Here is a 14700-nt window from a genome sequence, read left to right on the forward strand (position 1 = left end):
CCAGAAAGAGCAAAAAGGTAGCGGCTGGTAAGACGTCTCAGCAGGGACCAACGACAACACCAACCGTCTGTCAATCTGAAGACATGGGCGGGGCCTCTGTAACTTTCGATGTACCCTTGTCGAGTGAGCGCCCCGCACCGTCGACTGTACCGGTGTTTCCTTCAGTCGTCCAATCTCCCGCCTCAGAGCTCCAAGCTGCTGCACCTGGGTCGTCTGCCCCCTTCTTCACCAGCTACCCTGTTCCGGAAAACCAGTCGGATGTAGCTGCGGAAGCCATCCGTCAGGCTAACGTGATGATGGAGCAGATGAAGACGGTGCACGAGAATAGCCAGGCTGCTTACGATGCTAGCGCTGCTCTCCGGGCCAATGTCCAAGTAAGTAGACTTTCGACTGACCTTGTTCTATTAGGATATGCGACCCGAAATATTTTCTTCCATACAATCTCCTGTTGTTTGCGTCGAATCTGTACACCCACTGGGTGTTTTGTTGTCTTTGGTATTTGCGCTCGTTCACTCGGTCTGGGCGAGTAGGATCTGAACCGGTGGGGGCACGCTAAGTGCACCCACTGGGTGTAGTCCCCTAGACCGCAGTCGACTACCGGGAGTCGACTAGGGTCTGAGTTCTTTCTTCCTTTCTTTTCTTCCACTCGACCCAGGAGGACCGGTCAAATGAGATCTGAACCGGTGGGGGCACGCTAAGTGCACCCACTGGGCGTAGTCCCTGAGACCGCAGTCGACTGTTGGAAGTCGACTGGGGTCTGAATAGTTTTTTTTTACTTGACCCGGGCGGACCGGTCGAGTTGGGTCTGAATCAGCGGGGGGCACGCTAAGTGCACCCGCTGGGTGTAGTCCCCAAGACCACAGTCGACTGCGTGAAGTCGGCTGAGGTCTAAGTGAACTCTTTAAGTTTTATTCACTCGAAAGTAAATAACCTTTGATCTTGTCGATTGACATGTATTTTGCCTCCTACAGAAATCTTGTACTCTCATTTCCAAGTTTGCTGAACTTGAGGAGAAGCAGTGGCAACTCAACCTCGACTTGGAGCTGGCCCAACAGAATTTGAAGAAAGCTCAAGATGAAGTTGTTGGTATGGAAGGTAACTGCCTGTCGACTGTTCACGTCGATCGTCTTTTAAAATATTTCTTCGATCTCTTGTTTGATCCGATTGCTTCTTTTGCAGAGAAAATGAAGTTGGCTCTAGAGAAAAAGGACTCGGACCTTGCAGCTGCACAGAAGGAAGCCCAGGATAAGACTGCCCTTGCAGACCAGAAGATGGCTTCAGTCGGAGCATTGGAAGGGGAGGTGAACAAGCTGAAGTCATGTCTCAACGAGTCTAACCGAGAAGTGAGTCGTCTGAAGAAGGATAAAATTGTCCTGAATGAAAAGCTGGAGTCTGCGGTCCACAAGAGGAATGACACGGAAGCTTATCTGAGAACTCTTGCCAAGAAGCTCTATCTCATGCTGGAAGGTACTCCTTTTAAACCGACTGTGTTGGTGCTTGCAAATGAATCATGTCCAGTCGACTCACAAATTTTTTTGACTGCAGAATTCTGTCGAGACTTTGACGAGGAAACCTGAAGGGCCAAGATGGGTTTGGACCCTATCGCTTCTCCAGTTTGCGACAAAACTGCCATGAACGTGCATCGACTGGAGTCTTGTGTTGCCAGCGTCACAAGTTACCTCGCGCGTCTGAAGGTGGCAGTCTCACGAGTCGACTCATTGCTCTGGCCAAGGGCGACGCTTCAAAATGACCTGGAATCTCTAATGGCTCGACTCGATGAGATCCCTGATCGAGTGCAAGAATGGAAGAAATCCTCTGCCCGGTGTGGTGCTGATGTGGCGCTGTCCTCGGTGCGAGTCCACTGCAAGGAAGCTCGTGAAGACAAGCTGGCAGCGATCAAGATCGCTAACACCAAAAGGAATGACTTCCAGTCCTTTATGGAGACTTTCATCGCTGCTGCCACTCGGATCGCGGATGCGATCGACTTGGACGAATTCATCAAACCTGCCAGCCCTCCTCCTGCCGAGTGAACAAACTTATGAAATTTGAATCTGTCTTAAATTTGCCTCGTAATGCCGAGTGATTGCTGTAACCATTAAACTCCTTCGGGCTTGATGCTCGAATACTTTTGATTTGCTGCCTGGAACTTTAGGATTTATCCGAATTGCTTTTAAGCATACTTGTGATTGCTTTTGGGGTCTGCTCCATTGTATATGTGGCGTAGCTCGGAGGAGAAGGCTGCAGTCGACCTGCGCTTCGCCGTCCTTGCGGACAAGGATGGAGCGTACGTTGTATTTGTGGCGTAGCTCGGAGAAGAGGACCGTGGTCGACCCCCGCCTCGTCGTCCTTGCGGACAAGGATGGAGCGTACGTTGTACTTGTGGCATAGCTCGAAGAAGAGGGCCGCGGTCGACCTACACCTCATCGTCCTTGCGGACAAGGATTTTATAAACTTAGGAGAGTGTTGGACTGCGCTAAGCCCTCTGAGTGGGAGGATTGCTCACCACTCGGTAGGATTTTACAAACTTAGGCGAGTATGGGACTGCAGCTAAGCCCCCGAGTGAGAGGGTTGCTCACCACTCGGTTGGATTTTACAAACTTAGGCGAGTACTGGACTGCAGCTAAGCCTCCGAGTGGGAGGATTGCTCACCACTCGGTAGGATTTTACAAACTTAGGCGAGTACTGGACTGCAGCTAAGCCCCCGAGTGGGAGGATTGCTCACCACTCGGTAGGATTTTACAAACTTAGGTGAGTACTGGACTGCACCTAAGTCCTCGAGTGGGAGGATTGCTCACCACTCGGTAGGATTTTACAAACTTAGGCGAGTACTTGACTGCAGCTAAGCCCCCGAGTGGGAGGATTGCTCACCAGTCGGTAGGATTTTCTTTCGAGCTTAGGCGAAACGGATTCGCGGCTAAGCCTCCCGAGTGAGAGGCTTGCTCATCACTCGGTAGGATTTTCTTTCAAACTTAGGCGAAACGGATTCGCGGCTAAGCCTCCCGAGTGAGAGGCTTGCTCATCACTCGGTAGGATTTTCTTTCGAACTTAGGCGAAACGGATTCGCGTCTAAGCCCACCCACTGGGGGATTTCAGAGGTAAGTAAAACAACAACAATCATGCGAGAAGACTGAAAAGCTCTTGTCTTTGACGAACAAATTACAAAGGTACTTCTTATTACATTTTATTCGAACGAGTGCTTAAGTATAAAAAGGGCGAAGCAGCTCCACGTTCCAAGCCTGTGGCTCATCCTTCTGATGCTCAACAATGTAAAGATGGTATGCTCCATTGTCGAGAACTTTGGTGATGATGAAGGGGCCTTCCCAAGCCGGGGCGAGCTTGTGTGGTTTCTGTTGATCCACTCGAAGAACTAGGTCTCCCTCTTGAAAGGTACGACCCCTCACGTTTCTGGCGTGGAATCGACGCAAGTCTTGCTGATAAATGGTCGATCGGATCAAGGCCATCTCTCTTTCCTCCTCTAAGAGGTCGACTGAATCTTGCCGGGCCTGCTCTGCTTCCTCTTCGGAGAAGAGCTCGACTCGAGGTGCGTTGTGGAACAGGTCACTTGGCAGAACAGCTTCGGCTCCATAGACAAAAAAGAAAGGAGTTCGTCCGGTCGATCGATTGGGAGTTGTCCTCAACCCCCAAAGAACCAACGGAAGTTCATCGACCCAAGCGCCTGCTGCGTGTTTGAGATCACGCATCAATCGGGGTTTCAGTCCTTTGAGAATTAGGCCACTCGCTCTTTCTGCTTGTCCGTTCGACTGCGGGTGAGCGACTGAAGCATAGTCGACTCGTGTGCCTTGAGAAGCGCAGAAAGCTCTAAACTCATCAGAATCGAAGTTCGACCCATTGTCAGTGATGCTGCCGTGTGGAACTCCATATCTGAATGTTAATTCTCTGATAAAACTGACAGCGGTGCTGGCTTCAAGATTCTTGATAGGTTTAGCTTCGATCCATTTGGTAAACTTGTCGACTGCCATGAGCACATGAGTGAAGCCGCTCCTACCAGTTCTCAGTGGTCCAACCATATCCAATCCCCAAACAACAAAGGGCCAGACGAGGGGAATGGTCTTCAAGGCTGATGCTGACTTGTGAGACATGTCCAAGTAAAACTGGCAGCCTTCACATCTGTCGACTATATCTTTCGCCATTTCATTTGCTCGAGGCCAATAGAATCCGGCTCGGTATGCTTTAGCCACGATGGTCCGAGAGGACGCATGGTGACCACAGATTCCCGAGTGGATGTCATTGAGGATCATTCGACCTTCTTCTGGCGTTATGCATCTCTGACCGACTCCAGTCACGCTTTCTCTGAATAGTTGTCCTCTTATCACAGTGAAGGCCTTGGTTCGACGGACGATCTGCCGAGCCTCTTCTTCGTCCTCCGGGAGTTCCTTCCTAAGGATGTACGCAATGTACGGCACTGTCCAGTCGGGAGTAATGACCAGAATCTCTATGATTAGGTCGACCACGGCTGGGACCTCGACTTCAGTCGGATCTGTGGCGCTCTTATGCTGCGGGGGCTCTTCCGTAAAAGGATCTTCCTGAACTGTCGGTGTGCGAATATGTTCCAAAAACACATTGCTGGGAATGGCTTCTCTCTTGGAACCTATCTTTGCCAAGTCATCGGCTGCTTGATTTTTCAGACGGGGTATGTGATGGAGCTCTAACCCCTCAAACTTCTTTTCCAACTTCCTCACCGCATTGCAGTAACCAGTCATGGCTGGGCTTCTAACGTCCCATTCTTTCATCACTTGATTGACCACCAAATCTGAGTCACCGTAAACCATAAGGCGATGGACGCCGAGTGAAATGGCCATACGTAACCCATATAGGAGTGCTTCATATTTTGCTTCGTTATTGGAGGAGTCAAAGTGAATCTGGAGGACGTATCTGAGCTTATCTCCTCGGGGGGATACCAGTACCACCCAGCACCAGAACCATTCATCATTTTGGATCCATCAAAGAACATGGTCCAGTGCTCCGAGTGAACTTGAGTCGGCAGTTGTTGTTCGATCCACTTGGCGAGGAACTCTGCCACTGCTTGGGACTTGATAGCTTTCTTTGCCTCAAACTTGATATCTAAGGGAAGGAGTTCAATCGCCCATTTTGCCACTCGACCTGTTGCGTCTCTGTTGTGCAGAATCTCCGACAATGGAGCGTCGCTGACGACTGTAACATAGTGATCAGAGAAATAGTGTGCAACCTTCTTCATGGTCATGTAAATCCCGTAAACAAGCTTCTGATAGTGTGGATATCTCTGCTTTGATGGAGTCATAACTTCAGAAATATAATAAACCAGGCGCTGAACATTATAAGCTTTTCCCTCTTCTTCCCGCTCGACCGTAAGTACTGTACTGACGACTTGTCCAGTGGCTGCTATATAAAGCAGTAAAGGCTCTTTGCTGATTGGGGCAGCAAGCACTGGCTAGGTGGAAAGCAGAGCTTTTAGCTCTGCAAATGCTGCATCAGCTTCAGGAGTCCACTCGAACTTATCTGATTTCTTGATCAGTCGGTAAAGAGGCAGTGCCTTTTCACCGAGGCGAGAAATGAGTCCACTTAGGGCGGCCAAACAACCAGTAAGCTTCTGGACATCATGCACACGCACAGGGCATTTCATCTGGAGTATAGCACCCACTTTCTCTGGGTTAGCATCGATCCCTCGTTCGGAAACGAGAAAACCGAGTAGTTTTCCTCCCGGAACTCCAAACGTGCACTTTGATGGATTAAGCTTGATATCATACCTTCTGAGGTTGGCAAAGGTTTCAACAAGGTCAGCCAGTAGGTCGGAACCTTTATGTGACTTGACCACAATGTCATCCATGTATGCTTCCACATTCCGACTGATGTGAGTGAGCAGACACTTTTGAATCATCCGCATGAATGTGGCTCCAGCATTCTTCAAACCGAATGGCATAGTGACATAACAGAAGCACCCAAATGGGGTGATGAAAGCTGTTTTTATTTCGTCAGGTCCGTACAAACGGATCTAGTGGTACCTGGAGTAGGCGTCCAAAAAGGACAAACGCTCGCACCCCGCAGTCGAGTCGACTATCTGGTCGATGCGAGGGAGAGGAAAGTGATCTTTCGGGCAGGCCTGATTGATATGTTTGAAGTCAATGCACATGCGAAATGAGTTGTCCTTCTTTGGGACCATGACAACATTAGCTAACCACTCGGAGTGGTAAATCTCACGGATAAACTCAGCTGCCAAAAGCCGAGCCACCTCTTCACCGATTGCCTTCCTCTTCTGTACGGCGGACCGTCGAAGATGTTCTTTGACTGGTTTCACTTTTGGGTCGACTCGCAAACGATGCTCAGCCAGTCCCCTGGGAACACCTGACATGCCCGAAGGTTTCCATGCAAAGATGTCCCAGTTCTCACGGAGGAACTGGGTGAGCGCTTCTTCCTATTTGGAGTCGAGTGTTGTTGAAATGCGAGTCAGAGCAGCATTGGGATCCGTCGGGTGGATGTGAATCGACTTTGTTTCGCTATACAACTGGAATGCTGAATTCGTGGCGGGCTTCTTGGCTCGCAACAAATCACTCGGATCTACATTTTTTTGATATTCTTGCAATTCTACTACGGCCATCTGTGCATCGGCGATCTTTGAGCCCTTCTAGAAGCACTCTTCCGCCTTCTTCCGACTATCAGTGATAGTGATCACCCCTTTGGGACCAGGCATCTTCAATTTGAGGTACACGTATCATGGTCGAGCCATAAAACGTGCATAAGCTGGCCTGCCCAGAATAGCATGATAGGCACTCTGGAAATCCACAACTTCAAATGTCAACTTTTCTTTGTGGTAATTCTTGGAATCACCGAAAACCACGTCGAGAGCAATCTGGCCGAGTGATGCAGCCTTCTTGCCAGGAATGACCCCATGGAAACTCATATTACTTTCACTGAGTCTGGACATCGGAATGCCCATTCCTTGCAACGTCTCTGCATACAGTATATTCAGGCCACTGCCATCATCCATCAGAACCTTAGTCAGTTGGGTGCCTTCGACTACTGGGTCGATCACCAATGCTTGCCTCCCAGGGGTGGCTATGTGCACTGGGTGATCGGACTGGTCGAATGTAATGGCAGTCTGGGACCACTTCAAATAACTGGGTGTCACCGGAGCTACCATGTTCACTTCTCTGTTGATGACTTTCAATCGACTTTTACTCTCAACGTCAGCGAAAATCATCAGAGTGGAATTCACGTGGGGATAACCATCATCATCCTCTTCCTCATCCTCAACCTTGTCCGCTTCTTTCTCCTTTTCCTTGGGTTGTTTCTCTCAGAATTGTTGGATTAGGAGTCGACACTGCCGAGTGGTATGCTTCGGGTAAATGAAGTTACCCTTTTCATCTTTTTTGGTGTGGATGTGGCATGGCAAATCCAGCACATCATTTCCATCTTGATCTTTTACTTTCTTGGGGTTCCACGGCCCTTTGGGCTTCCCCTTGAACTTTCCTTGAGTCACGGCTAAGGCTTCACCAGGAGCGGCTGGCTCGACTTTGCGCTTCTACTTCCGACTAGAGTTTCCTCCTCCGGTTTCATGGGCGACTGCTTTGTGCTTGCCACTCCGGAGTCGGCCTTCTTCTTCACCGTTGGCATACTTGGTGGAAATTTCCATCATCCGAGTCAGAGTCATATCTCCTGTCCGACCGAATTTCAGATTCAACTCCCGATACTTGACGCCTTCTTTAAAGGCACAAATTTCCTGATGATCAGACACATTTTCCACCGTGTGATGCAATGTGATCCATCTCTGGATATAATCCCTCAAAGTCTCATTTGGTTTCTGAACACAACACTGTAATTCTGTCAACCCTGTCGGCCGTTTGCAAGTACCTTCGAATGTTCTGACAAATACTCGGGCAAGATTTTCCCAAGTGTAAATACTACTAGGTGCTAACTGATTCAGCCATGCTCTAGCCGAGCCCTCCAGCATCAGAGGAAGGTGTTTTATGGCCACTTCATCATTGCCGCCACCAATCTGGACAGCCACTCGGTAGTCTTCAAGCCAAGTATCAGGCTTGGACTCGCTAGTGAACTTACTGACTCCAGTCGCCAACCTGAAGTTGGGGGGAATCACTGCAGCCCTGATGGCTCTACTGAAGCACTCCAGACCTGAGACACGCACCCTGCTACTGGTTGGTAGATCTCTGTCATGACCCTCTCAGTGAGCTCTGTTTCTGTCGACTAAGCCCTGAACGAGAATAGATCTCGCATCAAAGCCCGGCTCTCTGGGGTCAACTGGAATCCCTCGCCCCATACTATGAGGGCGCCTGTATGACAGAGTCCTTGGGGGAGGTGTGGGCACTCGACCATGATCATCGCGATCGACTAGGTGATCATACTGCTCACGGTTTCTGTACTGATCTCATCGATCTCCACGTCCTCATGCCTCTGGGGCGATCTTGGGCTGTGAGCTGACTGAACTGTGTCTGCAACCACGGGCCTGCTATGGATCCTATTCCACGACTGAGATACTGATGTATTCTGCTCTCCTATCGCACGGAGCAAAGCTCGGATCTACACCAGACCTCGACCAGCTTCTGACTGGGAAGGTTGGATCGATTCCGCTATCCGGGTTGCAGTTGCGAGATTTTGGATCGGAGTTCGGTATACCTGAGTCGGAGGCGGAAAGAGTTGACGTCGACTGGATTCGGGAGCACGCTGTTGAGCACGCTCGTCGAGTGCGCGCTGGAGGTTCTCCAGTCGAGTGCGCTCAACCAAGTTGGCCAGGCGCGCCTCCTCCAAGGCCTGGGCCTCGGGGGTTTCTCCAACGATAGGAGTGTGAAGCGCATCCATGTTCTGGCGGCGAAGTTCTTCTCTCCGCTGCGAAGAGAGGGGTTTGGGGCGGTACTCTTCATGAATACGCGACGGATCGCCGCCCCCATCGCCTCCGTCTTCACGGGTGAAGCCAGGAGGACTGCGTGGTCCATTGACCATCAAAACTTCCGCCGCTGGGTCACTGTTGTCACACTCGGATGCAGTCTCTACGGAGCCAGTCGATAGATCGAATAGGCCGTAGAGGGTTTCGTCGGGCTCGATTGCCGCAACTTGAGGGGTGGCCGACTGGCGAGCCACCGCATGCTTCACCCACCGCTGAAGCCTCGAACGACCGGAACGTTTGCTCCGACGGGCCGCAAGGAGGGGAAAAGCTACAGGAGCTGACTGATACTGGGTCGACGGCTGCCGCAGGAGGACGCCACGGACGCACGCGCGAAAGTGTGTTGCTCCGCGGGCGGGGAGCGCATCGACGTCGAGTGGAGCCTCCTGAAGCCAAGCGGAGTCGTCGGCGACAAACACGAGCGCGCCGAGACGGATCTCGCGGCCCTCAGCCAAACCTCTGCCTGAAACCATGATGAAGGGGATCGGAAAAATTGCAACCTCTCCAACAAGTCGCTAAGACACCTGCCCCACGGTGGGCGCCAACTGTCGTGGTTCTAAGCCTGACAGTAGAATGGGGGTAGGAATGTAGAGGCAAGATCCTAGCTATGGAGGAGTTGTACACGCGAGTTTTACGAATTCAGGCCCTTCTCGGAGGAAGTAACAGCCCTATGTCTCGGAGCCCGGAGGCGGTCGACTGGATTATACGCGTGTGAGTTACAGGGGGTGCGAACCCTTGTCCCTGAGGAGGGGGTGGCTTATATAGAGTTCGCCAGACCCCTCCCGCCCTCAGTTACAAAGGGTTTAAGGTACACAAAGGTAGAGACGTTATTGGTAACGCCTGTAATAGAAGTACATAAATGACCATTAAAGCTATGACTTAAATCCCGACCGTTGTAGAGTGAGTGGCTCTTAGTCTTCTGGTAGTCGAGTGGTACATGGCTTTATGGTCGAGTGGACGATGATTTTTCTTCGACTGCTTCTGGTTCTTTAAGGGATGTCCTCGGGGAGGGTATCTTGATCAGATCCATGACCCTACCCTAGGTACATAGCTTCGTCACCTGAAGACCGTCAGATTAGGCCTCCCATAGCTTCCCGATCCCGCTACCTCACGTCACCTCATCTTCTTCGCCAAACTGTTTCATCCCGAATCAGAAACGGACATGGGCGAGTCCTTCTTCGATGTCGCTGGCCGCATCTGCCTCACGCGCTCCCCATGACTCAGAGCAGTTGTCGCTGCCTTGTAGTCATCCCGCGCAACCAACACTACAAGCAAGCATGTCGCTCCCGTAGCCGGTGGCCGTTGAAACACATCCTTCCTTGGTTTGCAAAAAGAGTTTTTGCTGCCAAGGTCATAACTCTGTTGCCGCTTAGTTCCAGCACACAGGAATCATGATAGCAGCGGCACCGGTTAGAAAGATCCCCACTCACCGATGCTCGCCGGCACCATGGCTCTCCCCACGTTCCAGCTCCAGCAACACGGCTGTAGAGTCACCAAAAAACGCATGCAGCTCTAGTGCACATGGACTGTTAGAGTTGTGTCGAATATTGTTGTACAAGGCAGGTTACAGTTGGACTTGGTTTTGGACTGTGTGTAGACAGGGTAGGAGTTGTGTCCTAATAGGGCACTTGTATCCTAGGCCTCTCATATATATATCGGGGGTAGACACACGATGTAACCTATGCCAACATAATAGCACATGCATGCGGGGGGAGCCGGCGGCGTGTGCCGGCGCCCGGGCGGCCGGGGTGCGATATTGTAGCGGTGTCATGGGGAGGAGCGCCCGTAGTCATGCCCCGGGGATGTAGCCATATCGGTGAACCTCGTTAACAAATCTTGGTGTCGTGCCTCGTGTGATTGCTTGGTCCTCGGTAGATTGACGGAGCGCCTCGGATTTATTCTAACAAGTGGTATCAGAGCAAGGTTCAAAGAGGTTGCGGTTCTTTGATCTAGAGGAAGGAGTGTTGATGTTTTGATCAACGGTGTTTGCATGAGAAGTCGCCGACGCGGCGTATGCAGACGACAGGGGATCGGGATACATCTGAACTCGAGAAGCAGCAACCGGAAGGCAGCAGCAGTCGTACGGCAGGATCGGATCGTGGTGTCAAGCGAGCAATCGGAGTGAAGCAGCAGCGGCGCGTGCACGTGCAGCGGACGACCTAGCGTACGGCGGCGGCGGATCGTAGTGTTTTCGATCGAATCTAAGACGAGCCAGGCCAGACGCAAGCGCTCAGCTCGAGAGGCCGGCGTAGCGTGGCAGGCCGCGCGGAAGCTAGGCGGGGCACTGGCCCAGGTAGAAGTTGGGCTGGCCAGCTTAAGGCGCACAACGCGCAGGAGCCGTGCAACAGTATGGTTGTGCGAGGCTGGGTTGATTTGGTGCGTACGGAGCCATGGATGCTATAGGAGGTTGCAGAGGTGTGAAGGCATGAGGTTTGTTTGATGAAAAAAAAGGGCATGTGCGTAGAGGCAAGAAGCAAATCAATCTAGCGAACAAGAATCACAAGGCGGCTGATACATTGAAAGAGGCGTTTGGATTAAGGCAATCTATCAAGAAGCATCCATGGTTGTGCAAAAGGTGGAACAGCACGTGAGACCAAAGGAGATTCTAGTTTTCTTGGTTGGATTAGTACATTACAGGTGCTTGAATACGTTGCAGAAGCAAGCCTGTTTACATGGAAGGATTTTCGCGTAAGATGATTTGGGAGCCTGGAGCGCGTCGTGCGGGATCATGCATACACAGGGCGTCAAGCAAGGCACGGAGTGCGGGCGGACACAACGCAGGGTGTAGCATGGTTGCAGTCGGAAAATTTCGGCTGGGTCGGACTGGACTGTTTGACGGATCGACGGATATGTTGGTCAAAGCAGAAGACGGCGGTGATTTCAACGAAGACGACATAGGAGCGTGATGCTGATGGTGGCCAACTTCTGGGGCGTGGAAACACGTGGTGCAGGCTTGAGGGCTTGTGCAGCTTCGACAAGACAATGACGCAGGGTTGATTCAAGGTTGTGTACACATGAGAGCTTGAAGTTGATAGGGCGTGGGGGTGGCTCGTACAACCACCATGGAGTCATGTTGAAGGTGGAGCTGGAGTCTGATGGAAGACTTCACTCTGAGCTGACGGAGGGGCTACGACGTAAGAATTCGGAGAGTCGAAGCCTATTTCAGCGGGATAGCGAGAGACACGTGGATCAGACTGGGTACCAGTGGTCTGATGGACACGTGATACTCGGCATCGGTCGGTGATGATCGGTGGTTCTCTGCAGTGGGGGTTGAGGCAGTATGGGCTAGCTACCCGGGAGACTCGACCAGGACAGCAGAGGCTCGACGCGGTGATAGCGGCGAGGCATGCGGTAAGCATGGGACACAGCGACAGACCAAGGCACTGATGGTCAGACATGTGGTCAGACAAAGTGTGCAAGGGTGCTGAAGCAGTATTGACGAGTACCAGATTCAAGTTGGTGACTGGGTCTATCGGTGCTAGTTGATGGACAGGAGTTGACCATGAAGAATCTGAGAAAGTGGCGGAAAGTATGAAATTGTCAAAGGCTGAGAGAGTACATGGCCGTATATTCTGTGGTGTTCAATGCACATGGCAAAGTGTGGATGACAAATACAGAAGGAGGCGGAGTGCTATAGCTGTGGGACATGCCAGAGACAATCCGGAAGAAGGGTGAGACAACTGCGAATTTGACTCAGGATGACACAGGGCGACGGTGAAATTTCTTCAAGTTTCAGACAAGCAGTCAAGAAAGAGCGGTGACGTTGAGTTCAGGTAACTCTTATATGTGGCGTCCAATATGTGAGTTGTTCATTTTCACGCAGAAAAATTATCGGTGTGTGATGGCGTTGAACGGAAACTCTGGGAGTTGGGAGCAGAAAATAGAGTAATGAGAAGCTTAACTTTGCTCAAGTGTTGACTGTGAAGAAGACGAGAAGGGACTACAGTTGCAGGTGGAGTCACATGGAGTCTGGGAGTAGCAGCGGTGCTCATGACGTATCAAAAGTCCAATGTACATGGAGGTTCGACGCACAGACGAATTCAAGGTGGTGGAGAATATTCCCCAAGGTGGAGTTTGTTAGAGTTGTGTCGAATATTGTTGTACAAGGCAGGTTACAGTTGGACTTGGTTTTGGACTGTGTGTAGATAGGGTAGGAGTTGTGTCCTAATAGGGCACTTGTATCCTAGGCCTCTCATATATATCGGGGGTAGACACACGATGTAACCTATGCCAACATAATAGCACGGGCACGCGGGGGGAGCCGGCGGCGTGTGCGGCGCCCGGGCGGCCGGGGTGCGATATTGTAGCGGTGTCATGGGGAGGAGCGCCCATAGTCATGCCCCGGGGATGTAGCCATATCGGTGAACCTCGTTAACAAATCTCGGTGTCGTGCCTCGTGTGATTGCTTGGTCCTCGGTAGATCGACGGAGCGCCTCGGATTTATTCTAACATGGACGTAGCTTCGCCAGTACACAGTTGAAGCATTTCTGTCTGTTGACAGCGTCACCGGTTGCAGCTCCGGCGACACGGTTATAGCAGTGCCAAAATGGTTGTAGCTTTGATGCACGTGGATGTAGCTTGTGCGGGATATGGTTGAAGCATTTTGTCGATGACGGCGGTGCCGGTTGCATCTCCTGTGTGCACCATTCTGGCGTCTACAAGAGCTGGTGGTAGCCCCCTTGATACATGGTTGTAACATTTTCTCCGACGCCTATGTCGGCGGGTGCAGTCCGTGTGTGTACGATTGTAGCTCCTGTGTGCATGGTTTTCAGTACACGGTTCCCGCGGTTGCAGCTCCCGGTGTGCGTAGTTCCAGCTTGTGATCACCGTCGACGCAGCTCCGCCGTCGGGTGGTTCCAGCATACGGTCACCATGGTTTAGCTTTTTTTTCCATCGTAATTGCAACTTTCTCTATGTCGGCCGTGGCTTCTGTCGGTGCCGGTCGTGCTTCCGCCATAGTCGGTTCTAGCATTGGCCAACCCCGTTCATGATGCCGGTGGTCCAGCGAGGTGCGTGCTCCTACGGTGCGGCCTAGCCTTGCCAACACCGGCCCCTTGCACACAGTGCTCCTCTTGTTTGTGGCGTCGACACCTCGAGAGCTGCTCATCCCATGACGTCTCATGGTTCCTAGCACCGGCCCGTGCAATTGGTTATGAGGAGGGGATCATTGGTTGAGAGAGGAGGGGCAGGAGGATCTCATCTATGGCACGGGAGAGAGAAAAAACAAAGAGGAAAGGTGTGCGCGGGTGGACAGCGAATAGTGGCTGGGAGAGGTTGGAAAAGAGACAAGACCTGCGTGCGTTATGGCCGACTGATTTCCTTTTATCGCACAAAGCGTCGGCGTTTGGAGCAACGGTTCGGCCGGCGGGAAATGTTTCCCTAATGAAAACACATGACTTATTAGAGGTAGTATTTTCAGCTACATCACCATTATTAATTTTTTTGATTATTTTCCTCGATGTTGTGGAAAGTGTTGTGTGTACTTTTGTATCGTATGATTTGTGTGGTCTCTGCATGTTTGAAAATGATGTGGACACATGTGGGCTTCCCATTTACATTATCCGACAGATATGGATGTGAGTTGGGGTTGGTTTGTTCAGTTACAATTGTCTGAGCGGAATAATTTCCCTACTTTATAAAATGTGTCAAATTGCATTTCGTTGGAGATGGCTTTGTAGCAAATTGCATGAACGAGCGGTTCATATATTTCTTGGTTAGGATAGAAGGATAAATGTACTGATTTGTTGCTTCAAGAGTTAATGGCATACATGTTTGCGTATGAGTTGCATTCCCAATAATGGACATCATTT

The sequence above is a fragment of the Triticum dicoccoides genome, chromosome 4A (genome assembly GCF_002162155.2).
Source record: "Triticum dicoccoides isolate Atlit2015 ecotype Zavitan chromosome 4A, WEW_v2.0, whole genome shotgun sequence".
Lineage (NCBI taxonomy): Eukaryota > Viridiplantae > Streptophyta > Magnoliopsida > Poales > Poaceae > Triticum > Triticum dicoccoides.